Source organism: Psammomys obesus, unplaced genomic scaffold (genome assembly GCF_907164565.1).
Source record: "Psammomys obesus unplaced genomic scaffold, mPsaObe1.curated_primary_1811, whole genome shotgun sequence".
NCBI lineage: Eukaryota > Metazoa > Chordata > Mammalia > Rodentia > Muridae > Psammomys > Psammomys obesus.
The window spans coordinates 17,366,203-17,388,426 of record NW_026585644.1 but is presented as its reverse complement, the minus strand read 5'-3'; the positions used below and the strand labels follow the sequence as shown (position 1 = coordinate 17,388,426).

The following is a 22,224-nucleotide window of genomic DNA, read 5'->3' as shown; positions in this document are numbered from 1 at the left end:
AGTTATCTCTCATTTGCTGACTGAGTTAGCAAAGAGAATACACAAAGAACAATAAATTTGCTATTTTTTGAAGTGCAGGTGTCCCTCCCTTGGCTGTCTGTCATGCATATTGTAGCATTCACTTCCCAGACAAGGACTGTGTCTCTAGAGTGTCTGGCATCGCCCAACCAGTGGCATGAGCCAGTGATGAGACTGCACAGCACAGCCTGTGGGTGCTCATCCCTCTCCATGTGCCCCAATGAGCCCTGCCATTTATTCATGGCCCATCTACAGATAGCAACAGAGTATATGTTAGTCACACCCTCTGTCTCCCACATGTACTTGGGCTTCTGCTGAGACACAGATAGGTATGACTGGGGCAGAGATGAGCAAGAATTCCCTGTCCTTAAGAATTCTGCACAGCATGGAACCCCATGTCTACCCGTGAGCCTTCTAGTAATTAACAAAATTCTTTTGTTTGTCCCAAGAGCAAATATAAAGTATTGAACGGGACGTCTCATTTGCTAGCAGGCAATCCCAACAGCATCTAATTCCCTCCTTCTTATAAACATGGACGCCACCACAAAGTATAAAAGCCCTCCTCCTCCGCCCAAAAAAAAAAGCCAACCTCGTGCAGAAAATATGGAGAAATGATCTCACTGATTCCTTTCATCAGGTGTATGCATATCTCTATATAAAAGGGTTGCATGTGATCATGCCTTATTAAATAAAGGCAGTCACTAAAATAACCAGGAGAATACAGAGTGGGGATCATTACTTGGCACTTTTCCCAGCATATCCAACCCACAGCTCAGGAGCTGCATGTGCGTCAAGATAGCCATAGCAGCTCAACACAAAACCATACTTACTACAAACATTATGAGATTTTCTTTTTCAATTTTGTTTGTTATTACACTGCAAAAGTGTAAACCTTGTAGATGATGATCTGCTGCCCTCTGAAACTGTGGGGCAGGCCTGGTAGACCTTCATAGTCTACTGGCTTAAGAAACCGGCCAAGCAAAGTGGGTGTGGGAGATCCAGGGGAGTTTGAGCAACTCTGGTGAGAGGAGCCAAAGCCAGATGTGCTCTCAAGTGAGTTTCAGGAGGAAATTACTTTAGAGAGAAAAAAAAGGGGAGAGGAGTCCAGGAGGGAGATTGGGGAAAAGGAAGGAAAAGGAGGGTAAATGATAGAGTACTGGTGAGAAGGAGGGAGGAAAAAAAAGAGGGGAAGAGGGAGGGAGAAAAGAGAGAAGTTAAAGAAGAGAGGGAGCAGAGGGAAGGAAGGACCGTGTAACTTTGAAAAGGAAGTAAGAAGGGAGAGATGAGGAGGAGAAAAAGGGGGGGAGGCCAAAGCTGCTTCCAGGTTTTCATTCTGAGCAGTGGAGCCTCTGAGATGTGAGTGGCAAAGCATCCCTCACACCACACGTGCAACTTTGAGAAACCAGGCAGGTGGCAAGCATGGTACCCATAGGTTGCTCTGGGCCAGAGAGAAGAACTGTGTCTATGCTGTAGTCAGGAGAGAGCCAAGAGCTCACCTGAGCATCAGCACCAGAAGAAAGGGCAATAGAAGTCTGAGCATGTACCTCACCCTCTAACGGGAACCCACAGAGACACAAAGCATGGAGTCTCTGTAGCAATCAGTGTGGCCAAAGCTATGCCCAGTGTCCGTTCAGAAGTCAGGGGACAGGGCAGCACCAGGGAGCCATCACACAGGAGGAGCAACGGTGAAGTGTGAGGTCTCAGTTTTGGGAGCCACTGCAAGAGCAAACACTGGAAGACTTAACTGGGAATCACAAGCTGAATCAATAACAGAATGGCATCCCCATGAGTGAGAAAGAGCTGACACTTCACGTGCTGGTGTGCAAAGATGTCTAAGACACACCTGGGAAGAAAAAGGGCAACAGGCAAAACATTTGCAGATCGATATTGCATTCATGAGCATGACTGCAGTCACACAGTTGTTCTAGAGAATAACAAAAAGAAGAGAGAGAGACAGAGAGAGAGAGAGAGAGAGAGAGAGAGAGAAAGAGGGAAGGAAGGAGGGAGGGAGGGAGGGAGGGAGGGAGGGAGGGAGGGAGGGAAGGAGCGAGGGACAAAGGACATTGGTGATCATCTTAATCCAAACAAGAATGTACTCTTTGCTCTTCTTTTAGAGGTATCTGTACACGTTAGATTTTCAGAGGCTACCAATCTTTGGCACAGTAAACTTTACCCATTACTTTTCTTTTCTCTGACACTGGGCCACATATGCCATATGTAACATACCACAAACTATGATTTAAAACCCCAAAGGAAGAGCCTCATTCCTTTTGCATTCCTGGCCCCACAAACAGGGCTTTCCTTCTCTTCTTTTTACTGCCCACCCAATCTACACACACACACACAGAGAGAGAAAGAGAAAGAGAGAGAGAGAGAATATTGACATTTAGCCTCTGCTCACCTGTTTGTGTCTACCACTACAAAGCAAGTGTGAGGAAAGACCTCTGACTCCTTACACAGACACACAACAAAAAGGACCCAAAAAGACCTGGATGCTTCTCCCCATATCTTTCCATCCCCAAGCCCAGGATTGTCTTCTAGCTGCTGTTGGTCCTGAAAGATAGGATTTCAGAACCCAGTGCAGCTGTAGGCAGGGAGGTTCTCACAGCGGCTGTGAGCAGAGGTTTCCACATGTGTGAGCTTCTGGAGTTCACTATGAATGAGGGTCTTGTCTGGCTCCAATAAAGCACCTCTCTGTTAGTATGCATACTATACTGAGTCTTGTCCACTGGGAAGCCACCCAGTGCTCCTCAGCAATCCCTTTGGTGTTGTCTTGAAGGGACCTATTTAACATTTCCCTCCTCTGTGGTAAATTAAGCCACTGAAGCATTTCTCAATGCAGGCATGAAGCACGTTCATTGGCTCATTGGATATCAATTAATTGAGGTGTTTTTTTTTTTTTTTTTAAATTCTCTTGCTGGAATGAAAGGCCTCTGGTTACTCTACCATCATTCCCAATTCAAAGAAATTACTCATAAAAACGAAACTGATTCTCAAGCTTCAAGCTGCTCACAAAGAACCAATTGATTTACCCAACTGGATGCCGAAGCAGGCACAAAATAAGAATCTTGTTGCTGTCAGGACGTTACACTAGAAAAACTAATTTATTTAGAGCCGTGCGACAATAAAACACATTGTGACTTTAAAGAACTCAGAAAGCAGTTCCCTGGGCAACGTGCCTTAAAGAGGAATGAGGTGGGTTTGTATTTGCTGAGCAGGGGAAATTTCTCCAAAGAGCAAGATGCATTATTTTTCTATCCAAAACATATGTGTGCTGGAGATATGGGAACTCTGACAAGACCAGCTTTCCCATGAATGGTCCTGTGTCCGAAGATTGGAGGCCTGGGCAGGAGGGAGAAGTGCCTTGTACCCTGTGATTCTGTATTGTCTGCCATGTGCATTTTAATGAATTGTATTCATGTTACATGCATAATGTAAGAGTAAGTATTTTTAGAGTTCATGAGTTAGTGTGGCTAGTCATTTCACAAGATCATATAGGTACACTATCACCAAAACAAGACCTCAGGTCCAGTGAGAGGGCTAACTGGAAAAGGTGTCTGCCAGAAAGCCTGATGAACTGAGTTTGACGCCCAAGACCCACATGGTAAAGGAGATCCTTCCAACAACACACACACACACACACACACATAATAGATAGATAGATAGATAGATAGATAGATAGATAGATAGATAGATAGATAGATATGCTTTTTTATCTAAAATAATATGCCTCAGCTCTCTCTCACAGAGAAAGCTAGTCATTTCTGGCATGCGCCAATGGGCTTACATTTTCTGTAAAGTTCATACAAACAGAATCTGACTCTCTAAGCCTGGCTCCTTTTGTAGCTCTTGCTTTAAAAGCTAAAATTGAAATGACGTATTTCTTGGGAAAGCTCCATCAAGGCCATGCATTACTTTTCTGCAAGGCTATCTATGTGTCTAATGGCTCTAAATCAGTTCTTTCAACTCCCACAGATGAACAGAAGATGAAACTATGCAACCAAAGAGTATACAGATAATTACTTCCCACTTAACAGAGCAAAAAGTGATGGGCCAAAAAGGCCTCCTAAATATCTCAACCATGTAAATGTGCCCAGAGCTATTCTGAAGTGGCAATGTTAGGATCAAAGCCAGAAGAACAGGGGCATCTCTGAGGTCATCTACAGGTTAGAAGGGCCCAGCTTCACATGCCAGTGCTCTGAGCCTTATGTAGCACAAGTCCTCTCCATCATCACAGCCAGGGACTTCAGGATACTGTGACTGGGCACTGGTGGCGAGGGTGGTGACACAGTAAAGGTAGAGACACCAAAGACACCAGTTTCATTGTGTGGAGACCTGAAAGGTTACTATTCCCATAGTCACAAACAGTGGTTTCTCAGAACCCTGGGAAAACGAGGTCCCAGGACTAAACCACACTATAAAGCCTGCATAGAGAAGTGAAATCACAGTCACATCAACAACCTGTCATGGGGGCTGGAGCCAGGAAGGAGAGGTACTCTGTCACTAGGAGCATTTTACTACACAATCTGGTGGCACAGTGCCTTCTGAAGGGGGCGTTAGGTTTAGAAATAGAGACTTCATCACCCATGGGGGCTCACAGAGACTGAACCACCAACCAAAGAGCATGCATGGACTGAACCTAGACGCCCTACATATGTAGCAGATGTGCGGCTTGGTTATCATGTAGAGGTAGCGGCTGTCTCTGACTTTGCTACCTGTCACTGGGTTCCTTTCCCCTAGCTGGGCTGCCTTGAGATTCCCCAATGGGAGAGGATAGGAGGGAGGGGCCTGGATCAGGCTGCAAAGTGATTATATATGTGTGTGTGTGTGTGTGTGTGTGTGTGTGTGTGTGTGTGTGTGTGGAATATGTATATATATATTATATATATTATATATATACATAATTTCACACTATAAGACAATCACTGAAAATGTTTGATTTTGTAAGATATGACCAGTGGGCCAATTGAAGTGGTAGCCTGCAATCCTATAAATATGCAAGCAAAAAAAAAGTCAGAAAAACAAAAAGAAAAATGAATTGAAAATAGCTATCCATAGCTGCTAGGCAACCATACAAAAAAATTTCACTTTAAACATGAATGGCCTACAAAGATCAGTTAAAAGATGTAGGTATCAGACCTTATCTGAAAAGTTGCTTTGTGAAGTACATGACAGTTAATGCAGAAATCACAGCTCCTCAAAGTAAAGTGAAGAGAGTCCTTGTGGTTCTTGGTCACAGATGGGATATCAATATCCCAACCCTACAGGCTCAGGAAACTAAACAGAGATTTTAAAAAATAAATAAATAAATAAATAAATAAATAAATAAATAAATAAATAGATAGATAAATAAATAAATAAAAATTAAACAGAAACAAAAGACTGTATGAACCAGTCTGGGAAGCCTTGAGTAGAACAGTGTGCCTTCTGGATGTAATAGGACCACTACATTCAGAAGGTCATAGCCCTTGTGGCCTATAAGATCAACCCAATCAACATTCCATCATGGAAGATGAAAGAGTTCATGGGCTCTTACACCTAGCTGAGGAGATAATGACAATGATGGCTTCTGAAAAATGGGAAGTTCATTTTCTTCAATGGTATGGCCCCTGATAGGTCCATCATGTTCCTGTGAACAGCCCCACACAGGACTATGTGGGCAACACAAATAAGACTCTGTGGGTTATTAAATTAAAGAAAAAAAAAAGGTCACAGAGTTAGGAGGGGATGAAGAGTGTGGGTGGACCCAGAAGGAATTAAGGGGAGGGGTTGGGGAGTTAATATATGCATATACATTATATATATTTATGAAATTCTCAAATTAACAAACAGTTATATTAAAATGAGTACAAGAACAAAAGAAAAACACAACCGTACATTGCATCATTTATAAGAAACTCACTGAAAAAGAAGCAGATTAAAAAGTTAAGGGGTGAATAAAAATCCACACATGCTAAAGCTAAAAAAAAAAAAAAAAAAAAAAATTGAATGACAGGAGTTCAAAACAAGAGGAACTTTTGAGCTGCAAAATAAAGAGGCAAATTCTACCAGAAGACAAAAACATGTACACACTCAACAACAGTGTGGCAAACACATAAGGCAAAGACGAAAAAACTACAGAGGAGAAGCAGCCGTAAGAGATTTAACACCCTCCTAAAGTGTTAAATGGGCAAATCCAGCAGGCGGAGAAACAGACCAGACAAAGTTCTGAACAACGCCAACGATCAACTTGATCAATTTGATCCACAGCCTCTCATCTGAAATCTGGCTCCCATGAAACACCCTAAGCCATGAGCTATACAGAAATATACCAGCAAAAGAATAAGAGAACCAAGAAATCATGTCGAGTGTGCCCCTGTTTCACAACCCGAACCAGTAACTAAAGGATACCCAAAAGAGCTCCAGGCCTTAAGACATCCAGGCTACCCTAGATACCATGAGAAAGAATCAATGTATGAACAAAGCGGTAGAGAAAGAAATTGGGGAAAAGGCATGACATGGACGCACGCACACATCATTCAAAAGCAACAGAAATCACTGCAATCTTAACACAAAATGATGCTCAAAAAGAAAAGAAAGGAAGGAGTGGAGTATTAATTCATTTATGTGTTTCTACCTTGAGCTGAAAACTAAAGAAAATAATTAGCAGTTTCTAATTTCTACTATTTGTTTGCTCTTTTACGCAGGGCCAGTCATGGGGCCAGGGCTATGTACTCTGGTCTATCACTCTACCACTGAGCTACAATTCTAGGCCCAAGCTCTCTCCGTTGCCATAGATGAGAAGATCTCATACATTCCCACCATGAGGTGTTCCTGGATTCACCTTTTGGATTGTCCTTTCACATCTATCTTTACATTTCCAAAAGCATGATGTCTGCTGTCCTCAAAGGAGCCTCATAAATAAGTGAGGTGGAACCGTTCTCTCAACAGATGAACCAATCGGGAAGAATTGTGGAAGTCAAAGGCCTCCGCTTAAGTCCCACTGGGGCTGAGGGTTTGGGAGAGACCCCTCTTCTCTGAGCCCATCTTACTTCATCTTGCACAACCCCTGGCCACAGCTGCCACGCTGTGGTGCCATGCATGCTGACTCTACAGCCCACTGCCTCCCTTCTGAGGCTCACCACCACAAGCAGCTCTGCAGGGCATGACCTGCACAGGAGCCGGCGAGCAGCAAATGCTGATGTTTGCAGTGTTGTTTAGTCTAATAACAGGAGGGCTCCTTCCTGGTCTGTTACTCATTTCTCTAAACCACCACAGCAAAACGCCTATCTCAGACCTCTGGCTCATCTGCTGAAATGCTTGTCATGTGTGGAATAACACAATATACATGTTGGGGTGAGCCTTCATTTTTTTGGTGGGGGCTGGCAGGATGGATCGGTAGGCAAACGCATCTGCACCAAGCCTGATGACTTGAGTTCAATCCCCCAAAATTCACATGATAGAAGAGTTCTGACTCCTTCAAACCCTCTGACTGACACAGGCATGCAGTGGTATAATATATACACACACACACCACACACTTGCACACACACAAATACATACAGATATAGATACAAAATACAGTACAATTCACAAACATTTTAATGTTTTAAACTAAAATAATATATTTCACTATGCAATGAAATACAGTCATCGCTTGGGATCAAGCCAGTAATGGCCACAGCTTCTGCCTCCTCCCACAAATACCAAAATCTACATATTCTCCAGTCCTAATGTAAAATGGCAGTTTCTACATGGCTGAGGCAGGGAAGAGAGGCAGGAAGGATGATGGCGGAAAGAGTGGGAAAGACCCCCCAGGTGGCCAGTCCTTCGGACTGCTTCAAAAAATATCAGGAAGCCCAAGATGACCACAGAGGCAACTTATGTTTTCCATAATACACTGATCAGGGAGAGTGAGCCAAGTGTACTTACTGAGGGCCCAAGTGACATCAGCCTTGAGCTCCTAATACCTGTTCATTGTGGTCAGTGTAAATGATGTCTGTAAATCTACCTCACACCTCCATTTCCAAACGACTATCCTTGCACATCTCCTCTTCCTGTATGCAGTCCTCCTGCACAAAGGGGGAGCAAGGGGTCCTTAGTGATCTTTAGAGATGTAAGCAGAGTGACCCTAGGGTACTTCCTTGTTATGTGACATACTCCATGATCAGTCTGGAGAGGAAAGGGTTTACTTGGCTTACGCTTCCAGGTCACAGCCCATCGCTGCGCGAAGCCAGGACAGAAACTCAGGGCAGGCACTGAAAGAGAACTGGCGGTGGAGTGCTGCTTACTGACTTGCTCCCCATGGTTTGCTCAGCTTGCTTTCTTACACAAACCCAGATCATCTGCCCATGGGAAGCTGCCCATGGTACCCTGGGTCCTCCTACATCAACCATTAATGAAGAAAAATACCCCAGACTTGCCAACTGGTCAACCTGATGGAGGCCATTCCACCACCTGCTGCATCCTGGTTCACCATGGTATCCATTTCCATGATCTAAGAAGCCAGGAATCCTGGTTTTGCCTAAATGGGAGTCCCTAAGGAAAGAGAACCTCTCCAGGCTCCTACACAGAGATAGAGTAAGGGCCCTGTCTCTGCCTCTGTCACTGAGGACAGAAGCCACACCCAAGCTCCCTTAGGTTGCACATCCTCTCTGCTTTATACAGGCAGTCTAACACAATCCGCACCTTGGTAATAATGTCAAGAGCATAGTCAAGACAGAAAAATATCCTCCTTTAAGTGTTTTCAGTCCACAGTTGGCTGAACCCAAGCAAGGATGCAGGGAGCAAACTATAAAACCACAATTTAAAAAATAAGTCATGAACCAAAAAAGTCATGTTCATTGTGAGTTATGAGTATTTCCCTTGGCATATTTTCCATGTTGATAAACCGTATTTTTCCTGCAATCTTGTTTCATATTATTTTCGTTTAATAATCAAACATTTTTTCCCAGGGCCACAATCTCCAAAAACTTATCTAATTAGTGAATGATGTTTATTCAACCACATTTAAATATTTTCCATTTGGGGCTATTACATTTAAAAAAAGGAAACCATTAAGCATTTGTGCATATATCATTTATTTTCCTCTACATTTAGCACTGTTTTCAGGGGATGGGTGCATGGCAAATAAAAATAATACATTCATCCTTAATCTAGCCCCTCCCCAAAAGATTTATTTCTCTGAGCCACCATGATACATTTCACCTCCTTTCCACAGCACAGATAGTTCATCGTTTAAAAATTAAAATAATAAGCTCGTTTGAGCTAATTTCTTTTAAAAACAAAAACTAGACCCTAATGATTTCATGTTTACCAAAAAAAAAAAAAAAAAGAATAGAATAGAAAAAAGCTTCATCTTATCTCTCAAGGTCTTTATTATGGCTGCCTACACTCACACTGTAACTGTACCCTGGTTTTATATAAACAGAACTGTGGAAAGCAGGCTGGGATCAACACAAGGAAAGACTCAAATATAATTAAATCAATACACACTAGAACTGTGTGAACTTTAAGGGATTATTCTTATTAGATCATTAGGAGTTAATTTATACCTGGTGCATGGCTTTGAAAATCACCAATATTTACCTTCAAGCAAGACTTTGTTTGTTTGTTTGTTTGTTTTAAATACAGTGTCTTATGTAACTCAGGATACCTAGAGCCTCCTATGAAGCTGAGGATGACCTTGAATTCCTCCTCCTCATCCTCCTTCTCCTCTCCCTGAGTGCCTAGGTTAAAGTTGTGTGCATAGCAAGGGACTGAGTCAGGGGTTTAATGCCCAGGCAAGCGCTCTACCATTTAAGCTACTCCCACAGGCCCTCCTGTATGATCTTAATGGATTCTTTTCCCTTTCTTTTCAGTTTCTGAGATAGGGCCAAGTTCTAGGCCCAAGTTGGCCTAGAACTCACACTGTAGCTGGACTCACTGCTATATTCCTGTCTCAGTCTCCCAAGCATTGGGATGGCTGTCATCCACCACTACGGCCTGCCTAGGGTTTGGGGAAAAGTTCAGTATATGGAAGTTTGTTTTACAAGGTCCGATGGTAGAAAATTTTAAATCTGCCTGACACAGCTTCTGTCCCTGGAAACCACTGGCTGTCCCATCACCCAAGTGAGCTGTTCCTCACTGCCTGGGAGAGACAGAGCAAAACAATGTTCAGAGCAGGGATGGCCAGGCTCCTGGGGCCTCCCTAGCTCTGGCCTGAGTATCTCAGGGCTCATGTGATCTACCTCACTGTACATGCACTTCAGGAGGCTCCACCAGGGCGCTATTTTGTTGATGCGATAAAACATATGTGTTGACATGAGTCCTGGGTCTGTCTCTTTCCACTTCAAAACTAATAGTTTTATTTCCAGGCTTTGAAAAAATTCCATTTGGCGAAGCTCAGCCACCTTGGCTCTCTGCCGGTGCAGGGAACAGAGGGATGGTGACTTCCTTCCCACTTGTCCCCACCATGTCAGAGTCACCCACGGAAGCCATGAGGCCTGATTTCTGATGGAAATACACACAGCCACTGTGTAGGACAAGAAGAGAGAGAGCCAGGGTTTTTACATCAGAGCCAGATGCAAAGTGAGAAAAGACTGAGGCCAGTGATGGGGAGGAGTCAGCCATGAGGCCCAGTGCCCAGTGCACAAGCCAGGCAAAGCCACAAGCCTCAGGGAAGCAAAAATTTAGGGCAGCTATGAAAGCACAAACACACACAGATGCTGAGGAAAAGAGACTTCTCAGAAAGAAGGTCAGCAGCACAGAGGTCATGGGAGGACAGTGGATTTTGGTGATAGAGCAGCTGGCTGGGATAATGGCTTAGCGTTTGGGCAGATGCAGGAGGCAAGCACAGAGGAGAGAGCCTCCTCCCACCAGCTACCCTGAATCCTTAATAGATACTATTTGATTTGAACCTAGAAGGCCAGAATGGTAATAACACGTTCCCAGCAGCCCGAAAAACTGCAATCTCTGGCAACTAACCTCAGGCAAATGTGAGAATTGGTCAGATATATTTCAAAAGTTGAGGAGATTTGTTAAGGAAAAGGCTACATTCTCTAGAATCAAATTTGATGCTGAATTAAGTCCATTTAGTACCTTAATTCTTATACTATAGGCTGCAGGAGTCAGGGGTGCCCAAATGGGACAATCCGAAGACTCAGGACATTTTATCAATGAAAACATAGTACTAGGACCCAACACATGGCCAGTCCATCCCTGGGAAAGTGATTTCTCCAGCAGGATAGGTCTGGTCAGAATGTCATTAGCTTTTGGAAGCTTGGTCCTCTTGCTCCTTCCACAGCATTAGCACTGTCCAAGAAAACAGAATGTCAACTGCACATGTGAATTTATATGTTTAGGTGGGAGGAGGAGGAAGGGGAGGAGGGGGAGAAGGAAGTAAATGGGGAAAGAAGATTGAAGAAGAAGCAGGGGAGAAGATGTAGAAAGGGGGGATACTGTCCCAACTGATTTGAGGTAATGTATTTTTTTCTTTCTGTGTGTATGTGTGTGTGTTTAAGTTTGCATACGTGCTAGCACATGTGTATAGGTGCATGAAGGTGGATGTGTATAGGAAGGCCTGGAGGTTTGAGGTCAGGAGCTTTCCTTAGCCACTCTTCCACTTTACTCTTTGAGGCAGGATCTCTCAATCAAACTCAGTCTAGCTAGCCAGCTCTGGAACCCGCCTTTACTCTCCAATGCAGGAATTATAGACAGACTGACACACCCACCCACCTGGAAGTTCCTCTACATCTAGAGATCCCAACTCTGGTCTTCATGCCTATTGGCAAGCACTTTAACCACTGAGCCCTCTCCCCAGTCTAATTAGTAACGTGGCTTTTTTTTTTTTTTAACCCAATACAGCCAAAATATAGTTGTCTCAACATATGATTCACAGGAAAATTCCTATGGTGCTCTGCATTGTGTTTTTACACTTTCACCCACGTTCCACACAGCTGAACTAGGATGAGCCACAGAAGGCAGCTGCCAAGCCCCATAGCTCACAGGCTCCAGGGCTGCCCCATCTATTCCATCTGCCTGTGTTTACGGCTTCCAGCCAGACAGGGAGGTCCTGGCACCCAGAGGCACAGCCCCTATCTGCCAGAGAGACAGGACCTCTCACAGCTTACGTGTGTCATCAGTGGGCTCAGTTGAGCCCATGGCTGGAGCTGGAGCAGCCGCCTGCACCCAGCACGGAGAGAAAGCAAGGTCACTGTCAAGGAAGCAGAGGTGAGAGCCAAAGAGGAACGAGGCCAGGGAGTATTAAAGCATTAAGAGATAAGAGCCACTCTCTGCAGCCAGTTGGCCTGCAGGAATTGCATGGCTGCCTCAGAAGCTGGAGAAGCCAGGTCCTTTGGGATACGTTCACATCAGACACAGGATACTACAGTGCCTAGCTGAGGGTGGGGCTCAGTCTTCACTTAGCCTGTGGAAAACTGGGCACCTGTAGGGCCAGTCATCCCACGGGCAGCAGAGAGGGTCAGGTTGTGGAGCTGGAGGGAAGGGATTCTGTGGGTTCCAGCTGAACAGATTTCTAGAGGGAAGGTGGAATGCAGGAAATGCCCATCATTTAGGAATCCACGCTCTGCAGACCACAAAATAAAATGCCCTACCTGTTATAGAAAGGCCTCACCAGCCCTTCAGCTCCACTTCTTTGTAAGTCCTCACCCTCCCTCTAGAGTCCTCAATTAGCCTTCAAGTCCCCAGCACCAAGTACTCACAGACAAAGTGGATAAAGGAAAATACAAGGGAATAAAGTAAAATAAACACTAACAACATAAACTAATATAGTGAATAGTTGAGACTGCATTTGTACTTGGTGGGAAAGGAAGCAAATCCAACTAACAACTGAACACCTACTCAAGAGAGCTTCATACCGCTGTCATGCACAGTCTCTGCCATCCACACCAGGCTTGGGGACAAAGGCACAGGGCCCCCACCACATCAAGAGTACCAAAGCTGTGCAAACATCCACCTGGACCTTGCCCCATATGGATCTCTGCCCTTCTAGGAATAACAGTAGAGGAGGGACAGCTGTTTATTGAAGCCCAGAGCAGCCAAGCACAACCCTCGGCTGTTACCATGAACTCTGCCTCACCCTAGCCTCAGGAGCTCCACTGTGATTGCAGGCACTCGCTTGTCTGTGTCTCTCTCTCCTGTGTTTACACAGCCTAGCTCCTGCCTGACAGCACACCAGAATCAAGAGTGGTGGTTTTAGAAAACTTGGCTCTCCTTAGAGAAAGGGGGCAGATGCCATGGACACACATATCCATCAACACAAACACATACACACATCCATCAAACACAGACACACACATACACACATGTATACACACACACACACACACACACACACAGGAATACACACACACACCTACTGGAAACACAGACACAAGCCTACAGCAAAGGCCAGCCATCTGCAACCATAGACTAGTGTGCAAGCAAAAGTGAGTAGGCTGAGGGCTAAGGATGGAGAAGCAAAGAGGACAGCCTGGTTCTCAGGGGCACGAGAGTAGTAGCTGCATCAGCCTCCAAGCACTTACCCCAAAATCTTGTCATGAGTAAACAGACACCTCTGGGTTCAAATCCCTGTTAACAGATACTCTGGTGCTACCAAAGCACACGGTTATGTAGATGAATGCATACAAACACTAAAAGTTACCGTGTGTATGTATGCACACACAATCCTATTTTCATTTCTGTTGCAGTGATAAAACATCATGACCTAAAGCAGCATATGGGAGGAATGGGTTTATTTCCAGCTTCCAGCCCATCACTGCAGAGAAGATACAGGACAGGAGATTGAGACCACAGGACACACTGCATCCATGGTCAAGAGCAGAGAGCAACAGTGTTGCCCACACCGCCTGCTGCTGGCTCAGTAACTCCTCAGCTGAATTCCATCACTCCTCAACAGTTCAGAACCCAGCTCATGAATAGTACTGCCCACATCCAGGGAGGGTCTTCCTGCCTCAATTAACAATTAAGACAATCCTACACACACACATGCCCAGAGGCCAACCTGATATAGGTAACTCCTCAGTTGAGACTCTCTTCCCAAGGGATTTCTTCTAGGGTATATTAAGCACAGAAACACACACACAGACAGACACATGCTCACACACACATATACAGAGAGAAAGCAAGAACCATGCACACATGGGCCCTAACTCACACACACACACACACACACACACACACACACACACACACACACACACACACAGGAGACCACACTTCAGTACACTGTGAATGCCCCCTTGTTGGTCTTGGCAGGATAAGATGCTATCAGTTAGGGTGGGCCTTCACCCACTGTGATTGGTCCTTCCTTACGGGGACAGAGAGATGAGTGACACTTTGACCTGGATTCCAGCCTATCACCTGTGGTTGTCTCCTGCCAGCTCTTGTCCTGGGACTGCAGGGGATTTCTCTGTCCTCTGGAGCACAAGTGCTGGGCATGAGGACAGAGTCTTTGAAGAGAGCCTAGAGCAAGGACAGAAGTTGAGGAGACACATTGAAAAGGAAGGCCTCAAACAGATGGATTTTTTTTTTTTAAATTTTCTGCCACATCTGGTCCCTTTACCTTTGCAGTTGCCTCTCTAAGAAGCAAAGAAAGAATCGGGGTCTCCAGGCACACCCAGTCATCTCTGACAGACCCACCCAAGGACTTTGAGTAGTTAAGCCCAACCATGTGGTCACAAAGAAACAGACACTCTTTAGCAAACAAATTCCCCAACCTGGGCTGCCAAATCCAACAGTTTTCTGGAAGGTCTTGCTTTGCTGTGTTAGAGTAAGTCCAACCCCAGGCTCAGGCTACCAAGAGGTATGGCAGGACCATCAGGGATAGTCAGCAAAAATGAATCTGTGTTTCTGACCATACATGCACGCTTTCAATGCACCGGACAGGTACTGGACACACATGCCCCCATGCTTGAGAGGGCACAAGTGGACAGATGGAATCCTTAGAGGCCACAAAAGCTCTTCTTTCCTAAGGCAGAGCCTCTCTGCAGTGGTGGCTCTCTCCCATTAGGGAAGAGCACAGGCTTCTCCTCACGTCTTGGCTGGCAAGCACACCTGCGAACAGTTCTGCCTGATGCTCTGGGGAGATTACTCCAGTCTTTTATCAGAAGGACTTCCATATATAAGGGTGAAGAACTCCCCGCCCTGCTGCTCCCGGGGTTCACCTGCCAGCGCATCTCCTCAGTACCTCCAAATGCAAGCCTGCTGCTGCCGAGTCAGTTCCTCCAGAGCAGACCAGTGCAGGGCCACTGAGCCTCTCCCCATACAGGACTGCTGAACACAGCCTAGTTCTTGGTCCTTATCTAATGTGTCCATCTCACTCTATGGCTCCTTCTGCTACACTACAGATGCCCCAGGAAGGGGATCATGCCTCCAGCCTCATCTGCCCTACACAAAGCCTCAGGGATTCTGCTGTGCATTCTGGCAGAATTCTACCCAGAGTCAGTGCCTCCTGGGCTTGCTTGCTTGGAGGTGAATGTGGCTTCAACCCAACCTTCCAAACAAAAAGCCAGCGGCGTGGGACGTGCTGTGGTCACACTGGAGAGCGACAGTTAAAGTCTCCTTGCTTTCACTAATGATATTTCCACAGAGACCCCATGGGGCTAGACGCTCTGGAGTACTGTTCAATCACTTCATTCAGGAAGAGCAAGAAGGCTGTAATGCACCTGGGGGTGGAGGGGTTCCAAATGAGTGAGTTCCTGCCTTTGATGGTTAGTAGAGGAAATAAGTTGCACAGATCACTAAAATAGATTTGATAAATTTAAGTGTGGGTTCTGAGAGAAAGTTGCTAAAGAAGCACCTAATGGGGGAAAAAAATCTACCTTAGAGGAGGAGGAAGGGTTGGAGCTAAGCCTAGGATAATGTAAGTCTAAGGAGACCTAAGCCTAAAGAGCCTGGGCCTAGAGCAGCCAAGGTCTGGGCCTGAGCCATAGCTCTGTAGTCCTGGCTCTTTATTCTCTGTGTACCTCCATTTTCTTCTCTGTAAAATGCCAGCATCAGGAAGAGTAAAGGCATATTGTTCTCCAGATAAGGAAAAGGTGTTAGTTATCTATGAACAGATCCTCTGAATTCTGGTCTTGACAAAGATGGCAGCAAGAAGGGCCAAGTTGGCAGCTACTGAGAGATTAGGAGGACAGGCTGCTCAACCAGGGTCTCCTCAGAGGAAGTCGCTGGAGGTGTCTGAGCAGGGAGGAACCAGGAGTAAGCAGGCAGAATGCTGAGGAACAGACAGCAAGGGAGGCAACCAACAGAAAGTGTCGAATGATAGCTTAGGGCTATTTGTGTTGATGCTGGCTTTGCATATTCTTGTTTGAGGGTGGGAACATGGGGAAGGAAGCTCTGAACATTTATTTCTGTGAAGGGAACCTCCTTCTCCACCCACAATTGTGTGAGGACTGGGGGACAGTGGCTGCCAGCGACAGCAGGCTGGCTTTTTTTCAGGGAAAGAGGGCACATTCACTGGGGAGGGTAAACATGGGGCTCAGGGGATGATATAGAAATTCAGTGGTTGATTCCAGAAAGGAAAACACCTTTACTTGGAGGTGCAGGGAGCCCATGATGGATAAGTGTGTGTGTGTGCCTGTGTGTGTGTGTGTGTGTGTGTGTGTGTGTGTGTGTACAGAATGTGTGAGCAACTCAGGCCACTGGCTAAGTAACAGATCTTCATTCTGAGAAGGGTTGTGTGTCCAGGAGGTCCTTGTTCAATGTATCACATAGTTCCTTCCTCTAGACCCACCAACCAACACCCTGCTGCTGCCCAAACCCAAGCATGTCCTGACCCAGAGATTACATGAAAACTGGTTCTTTGAAATCTTGATACATTCTCCCAGAAGCACAGCATTATATGAAATGCTTAGTCTTTGGTCAGCTACCAACAGTCCATCTGAGTAGCCAGCCCCATTCATGCCAGACTGAGACCTTTCCTAACTATCCCCTGTTAGTGCTTTGAATGAGAACATCCTCCATAGGCTCAGGAATTTGAGCAATTGGTCACCAGTCGGTGGAGCTGTTTGGGGTGGTTGTGAAAGCGTGTCACTAGAAGAAGCTTTGGTAATTTAAAGCTTCATAACACCTTCATTTCACCTTCTCTGTTTCCTGCTTGGAGTTGAGGATGGGAGCTCTTATCTTCCTGCTCTGGCCATCAAGCCTGCCACTTGCTAATCTGTATCGTGGACTCTTAACTCCTGTGGAACCATAAACTAAAATTAACTCTCTTTCTTAAGCTGCCTCAGCCTTGGCGTTTTAACGCAGGAGCAGAAAATAACTAATACACCCACCACTGTCGGAAAGCAGAGTAGGTCCAAGAAGAAGACCCCAAAGCCAGTGCTACCACAGCTTACCACATTAGGCTTGCTGGGATGTTCCCAACATCACAGGAACTGCCAGAGTCCAAGGAAGCCTCCCCAGGCCACTCTGGAGTGATGCCTCTTGGCTGTGACAACCACACCGCTGTATTGCTCTCATTAAACTGCCCTGAACACTGACCTCTATCATAAGCCAAGGGGGCAGGAGAAAATGACAATGAAAATATGCTGAGGAACTTTCCAGATGATACCAGAAATGAAAGCACTGTGTGACAACTGAGGGGCCTGGATTGGACAGCTTTTGGCATGCCAATGTCGACCAGGGGAGCTCAAAGCCTCTGTGTTTCTTCTACGTTCTTGTCCAGCTCAAGTTGTTTCTTGCTATTTCAGGTCCTGATTTTGATATTGTACTCCTGATCTCCCAGGTTAACAACCTGCCAGTTCCTTCAAGCATGGCGCCCAGCGCACTCTGCACATTTCCAATACTGTAGACCCCTCAAAATCAACCTGCTATTGTCTTTGCTTCCAGCCCTCCACACTGTAGATCAAGGTCACACATTCATTTTCTGCAGGCCTCTGAGGTCAAAGCCCAGCATGAGGCCTCGGACTGCCCCCATCAGATGGAAGTAGACCATACACCTGTACTGTGGCTATGAGAGCTGCATCTGTGGTCCATATGTTACGCAGCACTTGCCCATGACCAAAGCTTATGGACATTACTCCTGTCTCCTCCACTTCCAGCATCAGACACATAGCATACAATAAAAGGTGTGGCACGTGAGTTCAAGCCGGCAGGAAGCTGACTCTTCCCTATAACGCTGCAACCAGCCTACAAAATCACACTCTAGAGCAGCGGTTCTCAACCTTCCTAATGCTGCAACCCTCTAACACAGTTCACGTTGTGCTGACCCCTATCCATAAAAGTCATTTTCACTGCTACTTTGAAACGATAATTTTGCTACTGTTACTCATTGTAATGTAAATATCTGGTATACAGAATGTCTAATATTCCACTGCCAAAGGGGAAGCACAGCTTGAGCAAGCCTTCCACAGTTCAGCTGAACAAGTAAGAGGCCCTTTTAGCTTTCACAGCTAGTGAAGTATCAGCTGTGAGGCTTCAAGAACCTCTACAAAGCTTACTTCTCACCAGGCAGCCTTGGAGAACGGCCAGCCTTCAGAATGAAGGTACACCTTTTCCTTGTAAGAGTCTACACTGCATCTGGAGGTCATTCTATAGTACTGATTCTTCTAGAAATCTTCTAGAAATACTACTGGTTCACGGCAGCTTTGCTCCTGGACCTAGGAGAACATCTGGGACAACATTTTTGGGCTACCCCGAGGGAGCTGGAGCCATCCAGGCAGGCAGCCACTCGCCAAGGTCAGACAGCTGGGCGGGAGCACCGCTGGGAACAAATGCCCTGCAGACGCGTGAACAGTGGCTTCAATTAATTTCTCCAGCTAATTAAGAAAAAGTATTCATGTGCATCAGCAACTGAAAAACAAAAGAATGAGGCTAGCCTCAGATAGCTTCTCCAGCTGAGAAGGAATGAAGGGTACCTTCCACAAAGATCCAGGAGAAACGTGACAGCCCACCTTCCCAAGAAGAGTCCACTCCACACAGCCTCTAAACCGTCCTCAGTACGGAAACATCCCAGGCAGGGAGGGGCGCCAGCTCAAATGAGCATCTTCCCAAACAGCTGAAGAGCATGGGCTCTCCAGAAAGCAAATACATCCCTGCCCTGTTCCAAGAAGAGAAGAAGGAAAGGACCATAGACACTCAGAAGAGCTAATTCCAGGCCAGATCTACCACTGTCCCATGTAGCCGGGGCACCTGATGGCTCCTCTCCAGACACAGTGCCCTCATGGCCATACAGGAGGACTGAGGACCCATCTGTACCCACGACTCTCGGTAGCTCAGAACAGGCTTCCACCAGCTCCCTCTGCCACTACAGAGGCCTCCAGGAGATGTCTGAACAAAAGAAGGCAGTAAGGCCAAGTTAGAACCACAGTGGAAAAAACAGCATTCTCAGTCAGGCAACGTGGCTCCTGGCTTGGGGCCTTATGGCTGCAAGCAGGACGAGGGCATATTAGCCCTGAACACAGGCAGCTTTGGTAAAACAAGGCGTGCTATCTTTTCCAAGTCCCAAGCCACAACTCGGCCCCAGGAGAAGCCACGCAGTCTAGGAACAGTCTGGAAACAAGCACCACAAGCTTACAAACAGAGTTTTGAAAGATGCTTGCAAAACATATACACACAACTGTCCAGAGCCTCCACTGATTTGTGGCTTGTGGATTCCTGCCTCATCCGTTTGAGTTTATCCTTCAGTCATTCCCCATGATTGGGGTGAGAGGCATCGACATGAGAACTGGAACATCTTTAGAAAAATGGACTCCAGGGACTGGAGATGTAGCTCAGTTAGAGTATTTGCCTAGCATCCACAATCCTAAGGCCATGGATTTGAACTTCAGTTCTACATAAACTGATTATCGTGGCCCATCCCATTAACACCAGTTTTCCACTGGTGCAAACTGGAGCAGCCCAAGGTCATCTTCAGCCACGTAGGGAGTTCCAGAACAGCCTGAGCTAGAAGGCCTACAAAAACTCACTAGATGGAAACTAAAGAAGAGTATTCATATCAAAATGTTAACTCCACAATTCCAAGTGTATTGGGTCCAGAAAATTTCCCTCCTACTGCAGCTGAGCTATGCATGCCCATTTTCTTAGGAGGTTCACAGGGAACCCAGGCAAGTGAAATAGGTGTATGTAGCAAAGGGTAGCTAGTGTCTGACTTAAAAGACTACAGTGAGCACCCAGCCTCAGGCCTTCCTCTTCAACACTGCTAGAGCCACTCAGAGGCAGGGTGGGTCCTGTCTGTTGTCTTCCCATAAGACTACCCATGGTTCCCCCACAAAAGGCAAGTATAAATCCCCTCTAGACATAATTCCCAAGCAGTCTTTAAAATGTAGTAAAAGCAAAACCGTGCAAGACACTAGAAAAAGTACTGCAGACCCCTGGTAGCACTGATGAGGAGGACATAGTGAGCAAAACTTTTAGTTCCCTGGGAGCCAAGGGGGCAACCCCATGGAACGTTCCTTATTCTGCATTCTTTTGCTGGTGCTTTCCCCCACCCTGCCTGAGCCCGACGGGTCATCTGACTCCATATCCCTCCTTTAGAAAGCCCCTCCCCCATCCTAGGGCACCCTGACCACCTTGTCTTTCATCTGGTCTCCTATGTATACACTTCTCTTAGCAGTCTAAACTACCACCCTGGCCAGGGTCATGGAGAAGGGTCTATTCAGTTTCCCAGACACCACTCCTGGAAGGCACTTCCTTCCTAAAACTGTCCTAAGCAAGATTGGACTGTCCTTCCACCCTAGGACACAGGAACTCTGTGAAGGGTTCTCAGGGCCTTGTCTAGCTCTCCTGTTGCCCACCTGGCCTTCGAACCCTGCACCACGCAGGCTGTAGATAACTGTTCAAAATAAGCATCCTTTTAAACATTCTCTGAAAACGAGACCAAACAAGAGCTAGAACAAACTTTAGGTACGACCTCCAGAGACCCCCTAGGGTGAAAAAGTCGCCTCTTCCCGCCCAATAGCCAGGAAGCTTCCTGTTAGCAGAAACGATTAAATGATTTAATCTCTGAGCTCCACAGAAAACCGGGAGCGCTGCGGAGCACGGGATGCGTGAGACCTGAGGGACTTCCTCGGGCGGGCAGTGCGCAGGGGACATGGAGACTCAGGGGCCAGAGGCCAAGAGAGGACGATGCCCACAGCCAGGCGCAGCTAAAGCACTCGCGACTGCTGCTGGCCAGAAGAGACCCGACTTCCCCCACGCCCTCGCTCTGCCCACGTCCAGGTCGCGGCGGGAGTCCACCCAAGGCCTGCAGACTGCCGCCCACCGAGCCACTCCAGCCCAGCGCACCCCGCGCCTGCGGCGGGAGACTTCCCCGTGGCGCGCGATCCCCAAGTGCGAGCGGCCAAGGGGACGCAGCCGTCACCCTAGCGGACAGCCAGAGCAGAGTCCTCATCCCCGCCCCGGAGCCCGCGAGTCACTGCCCGACAGCAGAGGTCGGGGACCAGAAAGCAGCTCCGCAGAGCCTTGTCCCGCGCGGCCCGCTCGAGCGATGCCGACACAAAGGGGACGCGCGCGTCACCCACCTGGTCCCGCGCGGTCCGGGCTCCCGCTCGGCCTCGTTGCGCGCGGCTGCGATGGCCCCGCCCGGTACCCGCTCGCGGGTGCCGCTGCCCCGTCAGCCTCCCGCGCGCGGCCCGCCCCGCAGCGCAGCGCCCTTTATGCCTCCCCGCCCTGCGCCCCGAGAACTGCGCGCGGGGTCGGCGGGGCGCAAGCGCGCACTAAGCGCGGGCGCAGGAGGCAGAGCCAGTTTGCACTCTGGCGCCCCCTGCCGTCAAGAGGCGCCATGCACCAGGACCAGGCAGGCGGCCCCTTAAAGCAATGCCAGAGGGGCCAGGTCAGCTCACTGACTGAAAAGCCCTGGAGGAAAGCAAGGCTGCAACGAGGCCACCTGAAGGTGGACGCCTGCTTTCAGTATTAGAAGAACAAGTACCAACAGCTAGAAAGAAATTCGTGAAGCGCCCTTACCCTACCAGTCAGAAGTGGGTATATCACTCATCTGGGCATCGAGGACCCTGGGTTGGGGCCTGGCTATGAAAATTAGAGCAAGTCTCTGGGTTTGCCAGAAACTGCATGATGATCCTGTCTGTGAGTTCTTTACCATGAAGACCATGAGCCAACAGAACAAGAATCGTCTTTTCACCCTGACATCTGATGATGCAGGTGTATGGAGAAGGGTCCTCACCCTGTACAGGCCTGAGGCTGGGACCCCATGCATACATATGAAACAGCAGCCACAGCATTCTGTTACTTTCTCTTACAGCCTAAGATCCATCACGGGATGGGAAC

General features: G+C 47.1%; 1 protein-coding gene across 3 annotated transcripts in view; it reads right to left on the bottom strand.

Annotated features, from left to right (window-relative positions):
* Nucleotides 1-21,540, bottom strand: part of Rnf144a (ring finger protein 144A) — a 110,879-nt gene extending 89,339 nt beyond the window's left edge. For all 3 annotated transcript variants that reach the window (XM_055622482.1, XM_055622498.1, XM_055622488.1), the window contains exon 1: nt 21,462-21,540. The gene's annotated coding sequence lies outside the window, so the exon portion shown is untranslated. The remainder of the gene's footprint in view (nt 1-21,461) is intronic.
* Between the last annotated feature and the right edge of the window lie 684 nt (nt 21,541-22,224).